The sequence below is a fragment of the Tachypleus tridentatus genome, chromosome 4 (genome assembly GCF_004210375.1).
Source record: "Tachypleus tridentatus isolate NWPU-2018 chromosome 4, ASM421037v1, whole genome shotgun sequence".
Taxonomy (NCBI): domain Eukaryota; kingdom Metazoa; phylum Arthropoda; class Merostomata; order Xiphosura; family Limulidae; genus Tachypleus; species Tachypleus tridentatus.
In genome coordinates, this window is record NC_134828.1 from 47,537,732 (window position 1) to 47,547,455 (window position 9,724).

At 38.1% G+C, this 9,724-nt stretch overlaps 1 non-coding gene across 1 annotated transcript; it reads right to left on the bottom strand.

The window, feature by feature from the left end:
* Positions 1-5,124: 5,124 nt before the first annotated feature.
* Positions 5,125-5,204, bottom strand: TRNAL-UAG (transfer RNA leucine (anticodon UAG)). The gene has a single exon. It is a non-coding gene; the product is annotated as a tRNA-Leu (tRNA).
* Positions 5,205-9,724: the final 4,520 nt, after the last annotated feature.

Here is a 9,724-nt window from a genome sequence, read left to right on the forward strand (position 1 = left end):
CCAGGCGAATGAAGATTGGTTTGGTTTCTTTTCAATTTCGCGTAAAGCTACTCGAGGTTTATCTGCGCTAGCCATCCAGAGTTTAGAAGTGTAAGACTAGAGGGAAGGCAGCTATTCATCCCCACTCGCCACCAACTCTTGGGCTATTTTTTTTCCAACGAATAGTAGGGTGAACCGTTACATTATAACATTATATACACATGTTTAGTGTGACGTGAATTCGAACCCCTGTCCCTCAAATTACGAGTGGAACGCTTTAACCACCTGGCCATGACGGGCCGCGTGTAGATTGGTTAACGTAGTGTCGACATAGTGAACACTAGACTAGTGTAAACTTGTTACTGTAGCTGTCAACATAATTAACACCAGGCTATTCTTGATGACGAAAAACCCACGAGTTTGTATCTCAGAACGGCTGGTGTGGGTATTAACAGTTTTATTGATAAGGAGAGAACAACGTTTCGACCTTCCTAGGTCATCTTCAGGTGAAGAAAGAGAGAGTTTGAATGTGACCGATGACGGACACATGTCTGAGGAACAATATTATAAAGGACTACGAGATTCTAGGGACTGTTGCAGGTGGATGTTATGTTATTAATTAGTATAGATATAACGGTGTTTCTTTATATTGGTTTAATTTTGGTTTTAGTTATTGTATAAGTAGGGCTTCTTTGATTTTGCGTTTGTTTATATTTTTTTCCCTACTTAATATTTGGGTGTTTTTCATGGTTATGTTGTGTTTATTTGATTTGCAGTGTTCAAGAACGTGTAAAGGTATGATTTTCTGTTCTTTGAATCTGGTTTCCATTTTTCTGCCTGTTTCACAAATGTAGAATTCGAAGCAGTAGTTGCTTTGTATTTTATAAATTATGTTGGTGCTTTATTTGTCAGTGTAGTTTTTATATAGTACGGACGTTAGTTTTGTACCTGGTTTTTGAATAAATTTAATGCTTACTGAATTGTTGTGTTTTGTTATACGATTTTTCCAAATGTGGAATTTGTAGAATCACGTTCACAAACTAAAACGAAAAGTACATTATTTTAATTAAAGTGTTTATAGGTTAGCTTTAAACTTTTTAATAATCATATATTCATTAATCCGTGAATTTCAAATATTTCTGCTCTTCTATTCATGTAAGAAAACGTATTGGAAACTGAAGTATTAGTTTATACAAAGGAAAGTTAATTGTATCGTTGAAGTCTTATAGCGTCACAAATGTTCGCTGGTTATATTATGTTTCGATCAGACAGTTAACTTATAATTCCGAATTATCTCGATTTATACCCGCTTTATGGGTTAAGCATTTTATTTATTAATTGCGTATTATGAATCCAAAAAAGTAAAATATTTTTATTTTTAATTTATAGTGAGTCATTTGTTTGCACAGTCACTCAAAGTACGAGGCAAGACAAAAGGGATAATACTGTGTAGAGATTTTAAACAGCATAGGGATCGGCATATGGAAATACACGAGTATCAGTATAGCGCCTACTCTCAGTGAAAAACAAAATTACGCAAATATATTTTCACTTTATCCACTCAATATATATATTTTAACAATTATAATTAAATAATATCCAAACACATCAGTAGTTAGCATAAAGCAGTTATTGTTCTTGGTATCTCTTAGCGAAATATTGAAAAAAATATATCATTGTTAGGAAAGTGAAACAACATCGGTTTGACGAAATAATTAGTTAATGAAAGAGATGTTTTAGTTCAATTTATCTGTTGTGACAAGTACTGTCATTAATAATCGAAAAGCAATGTATCGTAGCGATAAAAGGCTGTAGAACATGTAGCTTTGATAGTTCAAGACAGATAAACTGTGTCATCAACTATTTTCATGAGTTAAACTCTGCTACTGACGTAGAAAATAACTTGCTTGGCTAAATAAAAACTTACTACTATGTAAAAACAAATCAATGTCTACCAACAAACAGAGGAGAATTACAATATGTGCATCGTTAGGAGAAGATATGTAAGAATGAACATAACTTGAAATAACAATCAGTTATTCCAACGATCTTGAGGCTATAAATTGGTATATTGAATAACCAGCAATAATCAAGGGTTGAGTACATTATACTAAAACGGCTTTGGACCCTTCCCACATTATAGTCCATGTTGTATTCCCACTCTTGAACTTCATAATGTAGCACTATATCGTCAACAACGCTGCTGACACGATCACAGCTTTGTTTAGAAGTGTAGCAGAGTCGAACCCAATGAACAAAAGTAGAGCCAAACCCCATACGCACAAGAAGTTGAAATAAATTGTCATGGGCAACCCGATCAAAGGCTTGCATCTGATCGAGCTTCAAAAAGATCCCACCTTTGCCAGTACGTGCTAAAGATAGCAATAGTAAAACGAGAGTTAACGGGGTATCAAAAACGTCCCGTCCAGGTATACACCCGGATTGTTCAGCTGAAACTAAACTAGATATCACGGTCGAAAGGCGACGAGTCAGCACTTTGGCCAATAGCTTGTAGTCAGTACAAAGCAAGGTGAAAGGCCTGCTGTTAGCTGCCAACCGTCGATCCCCCCCTGTCGAGATAGGAACAAGTATCCCTGAACACATAGAATGGAGCAACTGTTGAGAGTGGAAAAGGTCAGACAAGACAGCAACAAAATCGTGAACAAACAGAGGTAGAAAACATTTGTAAAATTCCGACGTAAAACCATCCAGACCAGGAGATTTCCCAATCGGTAAACTTTCAAGAGCAGCGTGAACTTCCGATTACGAGTAATGGATGACACAAGCTGCCATTTGCGAGATCGGGATGCCCGCGCTCGAAGAAGCGAATATCGCTGGGTAAGGGCACAGATCGCGCATTTCAATGATTCAAACCATGAAACTTTATTAGTCCCATATACCAACGACGACTCCTGGCGATCAACAGGTTAATGGCATTCACATATTCAGCATCCCTCAACAACTGGTTATTGAAATGCCAGAAATTTGGACCTCTGACAATTGGCCGCAGAGTAAGTTCGAAGCTTAATAACGCATGATCGGTAGTAGGAAACCTCAAAGTATTGAAACGTTGGACAGACCCCTGTAAGGTAGCTGAAAGCAAAACCTTATGAATACGAGACGACATCAACTCACCATCAACAAAGCGCTTCCACGTGAAACCAGGGGTAGTCGGCGAGAAGAGAGAATGCGCATCAAATAAATCAAACTTAGTGAGGAACTGAACAAAAGCCGAACGACTACCATCACGGGAGAAACGAACAGGAAATCGACGCGTGCCACATCCCCCCACACAATTAAAATCCCCCACAACGAGCAATCCCGTGCAATCATCTAAAGTACAGGCTAAGGTTTGGAAAAAATCCCGTCTCTCATAAATATCGCGAGTAGCATATACAGATGATAACAGGAAAGACAAAGTCTCGACAGTTAATTTTACAGTTAGAACCCGACCCACCCCATCAGAAGAAACGAAAGTAACATTATCACTTAAAAACCACTGTAACAAGATGGCAACCCCTTGTCAGCCAGAAGGAGAATTGTTAACAAAAGCTACACCTGGCCAAAATTTCAGAACGACATCATGAAAATCATCAGTAAAAAAACGTTTCCTCTAAACAAACAACATCAAAATTAGTAACAAAGTAATCCAGATAATAAGCCAGCTTACTAACATTACGCAACCCATTACAATTCAAAACTCCCACCCTTAGTAAATGTACCATGCCAAAGATAAAGTAAAGGTACAATAATTGAAAGGAAACTGTCACAAACACAAAAATAACAAGAATAAATGTAAAGATCTAAGCAAATATGCACAAAGTACAAACAACAATAAAGGACAGTCTTACACTAACTGAAACAAACAAACTGGCACAACAAACTCATTTAAGGCTGAGACACCGCCTTCGCCTGAGATATCCGTAGTATTGGCACGTCCGACACCCGTTTTCGTCCACTGCCTTTCTTAGAAGTGTCACCAGGAGACATTGCCACCACACTAGCATACCTCCAACGACGAGGAAGAGGCACTTCCACATCGCCGGCGGTACTCTCACAACTAACCCGAAGTGGTGAGAAGTGACGATCAAAATTGCGTCCTCCAGCTGGGGGATGACTACTAGCCCGTTCCCTGGCCCCACCAGAAACCTTCGATCGCCTGGAAGATACATCGTCCACCACCAAATAAGTAGCTGCAGCCTCCCCTGAAAGGGGAATCTCCGAATCAACGTGAGGACAAACAGAAATTGAGTCAACATCATGAGGCACTGCACGAGAGGGAGCAGCCGTGACTACTTCAGCGGCGTCACGAGAAGTAGAAGGCGTGGCTACTTCAGCGGCGTCACTAGAGGAAGTTCGAGGAACAAGCTTGGGACAACGTTGACGGACGTGTCCTTGCACATGACAATGTCGGCATATAAACTGGGGGCAATCGCGATATGAATAATCCGCCCCAAAACATAAATTACACACTTTTGACTGGCGATCATGCTTCACCTTCAACATAACCGCCTTGCCCAAAGGATCAAAAACTTTCACAACGTACGGCAAAGAGATACACTTCTCACTAAAAGACACACGAACATGGCGTATACCTAAGTATATGCCCTGGTCCCTCTTCCACACAATAGGGCTTTTCACTTCACAATCATAATCTTTAAGTTTATTTAGTATAATATCATCGTCGATATATTCGGGTACGTCCATAAATGACACAGTAATAGTGCGTTTAGTGACACCATTAGTCGAACAAAGTACACCATTGACAACTAGACCAGCATCTATAGTCAGGTCCACATCGGCGGGAAGAACAAAAGTTACCTCATATCCACACGGGCGAGGAACTACATCGGTGACCGAAGCAGCACCAAACGTGGAAATAACAGAATGGATAACGTCCCCATGGCTTGAATTAGTCGTTTCCACAAAAACAGTACGACGCATAACTTTCATGACCTTCTTGGTTGATGAAGACATCGTCAAACAACTTGAAAAAATACAAAATCTAGCAAAAAAAAAAAAACTACACGCTCACTAGGCTTAGCTGTTAAAGTTACACTAAGGCAATCAGGAAATAGAAAAACACGTCTGCACTCGATGACGAGAACCGGCGCTTTCCAAAATATTTCTTCCATAAAGAAATATTGGCAGCGGTGGGATTCGAACCCACGCCCTTTCGGACTGGTGCCTAAAACCAGCGCCTTAGACCGCTCGGCCACGCTACCGTGTGTTTTGCTTTTTCCACATTTGAAAAAAGTGTTCTTCTCAAACTCAAATTAACGTGACGGGGGTTTAGTTTAGAGAGAGAGAAATCAGAAGAATTGTGCTTCCTCTTCATCCTTTTTCGTGGAAGTTTATTGAATTTAGCTGGGTTTGTTTTAACTCTATTTTGGGTGAAGGAGTGAAGTTGGTCATAATTAATATTATTCATGAACGAGGCAATGGTAGCACCGGAGAAAACAGCCAGATCACGTCCCGAAAGTTAGATGTCATAGTAAATTTGAACATAAACGACACAATTCAGGGCATGGCAATAAAGTTGCCTAGGCTGGGATCTGAAGATCCAATGCCTGAGTTTTTGCTGTGGGGAGAAACGGGAGTGCCCCAAAAAAGCCCACTTTCACAGAACAGGCGCTGAAAGTTTTACCTATCCTGTGCCCGAGACCTGAAAAAGAAATTACATAATGTTTTCGTGAGTTTTGCCCTTTAAGTACTTCGTTGTGTTGTTTGTGACTCCCGAAATATGTTGCATGGTGAAATAAATTTGGTTGGTGCACTAGTTAATTTATAGAGTTTGTTTGTTTCTGTGTTCTGCATTTAAATAGTATTTGTGTGCTATTTCTATTAGTCTCTATTATTTCTATTACAACATATTAGTGTTGGTAAGTTGCTGATTTGATGTATATAATTTACTGGAGTGTATGATGGTAGACTGAATGCAGATCTTAGTACAGTATTTTGTTTTGTTGAGCTTGGATTTTCTGGAGTGTGTTATTTGACATATTATATGTGACTTGACATCCATACTCTATTAGTGGACGGATGTAAGCCTTGTATATTTGGATAATGGTTTTTGGTGAGCATTTTCAGTGTTTGCTGGTTAGAGTCATTAAGTGTGAAATGCGTTTTCTAATTGATGAGTGTATATTTTTAACATGTTTTTTCCATGTTAGTTTGTGTCAAAAGTGATGCCAAGGAATGTGATGTTTTAGCTCATGTTAATGGGCGTATTTCCGAGTGATAATTTTACTTTTTCTAGATTTTTTTTCTTTGTTTTTTCAGTTTCCTGTAGAAGGTGATTGCTTGTGTTTTGGTTGGATTTAAAACTACTCTCCATTTGTTACTCCAGGTCGAGACGTTGTTCAGTGATTCTTGAACGCGAGACATGGCCATTACTGGGTTTCTGGAGGTGCTCCAGATAGCGATGTCGTCTGCGTATTGTGAATTATGTGTGTATGTTAAATTGGGGAAAGGTATGTCGCTGACGAAAATAATATATAGTAGTGGAGAAAGGACTGTTCCTTGGGGCACTCCTGCAGTTATGTTCAATGATTTAGATATAGTTTTATTGACTTTTACTTGTGCTGTTCTATCTCTCAGGAAGTTTGATATCCATTTAACTATAGTGGGGTTTATTTTTAGATGACTTAGTTTGTATTTGATGGCATTGTGTCATACGCTGTCAAATGCTTTTTTGACGTCTAGGAATACACCAACGGTTACTTGTTTTTTGTTAAAAGTTTTGTAGACTGATTCGTTGAGTCGTGTGAGGTGATCTGTTGTTTGCCTGTTTTTTCTGGAGGCATTTTGGGATTCTGGAAGGATATTATTTCTTTCACAAAAGTGAAGAAGACGGTTGGAGATAACCCTCTCCATCAGTTTGCCAAGGCAGCTTAACAGACTGATGAGACGGAAATTATCTGAATTTGTCCTGTTGGTTTGTTTCTTTGGAATCGTGGTTATGATGGCTATTTTCCAAGTGTCGGGGTAATATCCTGTTGTTAGTGAAATATTCATGATGTTTGTGAGGTGTTGTAATAGGAGAGTAGAGCTTTTTTCAGAATAATGTTTGGTATTTGGTCATATCCAGGGGAAGTGTTTTTCAAGTTTTTAATATTAATATTTAGTTCAGTGATGGTAATTTTCCTGTTGATTGATTTTGAGTATGTCTCCAATGTCTCGCCAGGGAATTGTGGTGAGAATGAAGCTTAATTTCTATTTATGAAGTTGTTGACATGATGTTGGTGTTGTGTGTCAAAGTCGACTGAATTTAGGTTGCAAAAGGAGGATTCGTAGTAGTCGTCTAATAGGTCGGCTTTCTCTACGTCCGTCCTTGCGATTATATTGTTGTGTGTGATATGTTGTTTGTGTTTTTGTCTAAAGAAATACTGTTGAATTTTTTTGGATTGTTTTTAATTTTTTCTAAATTTTTACAAAGGTTTTGCCAATTAGTGTCTTTTCCTATTTTAATTTATTGTTTAATTTTTGCATTTGTTATGTTAATCTGTGTTTTGATAGATGGATCACGTGTTATAAAGTGTATTCGTCTTAATTGCCTGCGTTTGATTATAAGTACGTGAATTTCCGGTGTTAAAGTCCATTGATTATGTGAATGCTTTCTCCTTGTTTTAGGGATTGTATTTTTTATGGCTTTATCTATGGCTTCTGTAACTTGATTTATCACGACTCTTCACTTGTTGCTCCATGTTGGGAAGTTGTTTAGTGATTCTTGTACGCGAGACATGGCCATCACTGGGTTTCTGGAGGTGCTCCAGATAGCGATGTCGTCTGCGTATTATGAATTGTGTGTGTATGTTAGATTTGGAAAAGGTATGTCACTGACGAAAATTATGTATAGAAGTGGAGAGAGGACTGATCCGTGGTTGATCATGTAAATGCTCTCTCCTTGTTTTAGGGATTCTGTTTTTTATGGCTTTATGTATGGCTTCTGTAATTTGATTTGCATATTTGTCTAGTTCTGTCTGGTTGTTAGCATGTTTAATTGGGTGGGGTAGATATGAATCTAGTGAAGCGTTGAAAGTGAGCCAATCTGTTTTGGAGTAAGTGTATGCTGAGGGAGTCACGTACGCCACGGCAGGGTGGCGCGGGTGAATCATACAGGAAATGGAGAAGTGGTCACTCGTGATTTCGTTATGCACTCTGAAGTTAGAGATTCTATTTACTGTGTCCTTGGAGGCTATGATGTAATCAAGTACGTCATATGAGCCGTTGGCGTCTGAAAGGTCTGCAGGTGTGTGGTCGTTTATCAGGTGCCTTTTCTTAATAGAAAGAAATTTTTTTATACACAACCCTCTGCGCATGTTTCTATTTCCCCATAGTTATGTGTGTGGAGAATTGAAACCCCAATGATGATTGGTTTAGGTTTACGGTTAACACATTTCTGTAGGAAGTTAATGTCGATATCTTTAGTGGGTGAACAATATATGGCTAGAATTGGAATGGCTAGGCGGTTGTTAAAGTGTATATCACAAAAAATGGTTTCATTTATGTTTGATCTAAAAGAATCTTCTATTGAGAGTTGTATACATTTAAAAATCTTTATATGTATATTTATTTATATCTCAATGCTCACTTAATTTCCACATTCAAGATACTGTATTCTGTGGCAAAACTCACCAGTAATAACGTATAAAAGAAAGCACTGATTTTATGTGTTAAATGACAAAGACGTATTGAAAGGGATTAATTCCTTTTATGGATACTGATGTCTCGAATCATTTCTTTATGATTATGGTTCTTACCCTTTCTGTCGTAACGCTGCTGACACGATCACAGTTTTTCGTACCACTATGTTCGGACACCCTACACAATCATTCAGGTTGTCTCCCACAACAAAATGTTTCAAGCCGTATTTTACACGTCATCCTTCTTTACACAAAACAGTGTTACATCTTGGAGATTGCGACATGAAAACAAAAAAGATCAATTCATCACAACACTGGTGCTGACAGTTCGTACGTCTTCACATGTGTGTTTCTCTTATAGCAAAGCCACATCAGACTACCTGATGACCGTACGTCTTTAAGAGAACAAACTGGCATTGCAAACTTCTTAATCTATCCGTAGAATCGACCTTTCACGAAACATAGCTTCAGAAAGTGTGTTCCAGGTGTAGAAGAAACACGAGAAGGCAGTTAGAGCCACATTCTGCACACCATAAGTTTATTTTTTGTGTCCAGATTCTAAATGGAAGTATAACGATCAGTGATAAACATTATCCAGTGTTTACCAGATTTACTGCAGGGAAACCACGTTCTTTTTCATACTCTCAAGGTTTTCTATAGAATCTCAACTAAAGATTTACGGAGAAAAGTGTATTTAACTACAACATTTAATCTACTAACATCAATATAGCAGTGGATAAGGTTTGTATTTTTTAATTGATGGAACAGATGTATATATCTTTAGATTTTATCGTGCTAGTTATCCGAAAGCAAAATAATGAGAACACGTCTTCATTTGCATTTCAGCGGGAGATATAAAACTTTTAAATATTATTCTAAAGAAAACAGAAACAATACGTTTACACTTCATCTTGACAAAAGAAATCTATGAATGCAGTCAATACGTGCAGTGAAAGACTGCAAGTGTCTCGAAGGAAGTTGAGGATGATAAATGCTTATTTGGGTCTGGAATTAATTTGAAAACTTTTTCATATATTTGAAAATCTACTATATTACTTCAGTTCCATGATTGCAATTAAATATTTTTTCAAATGCAAATG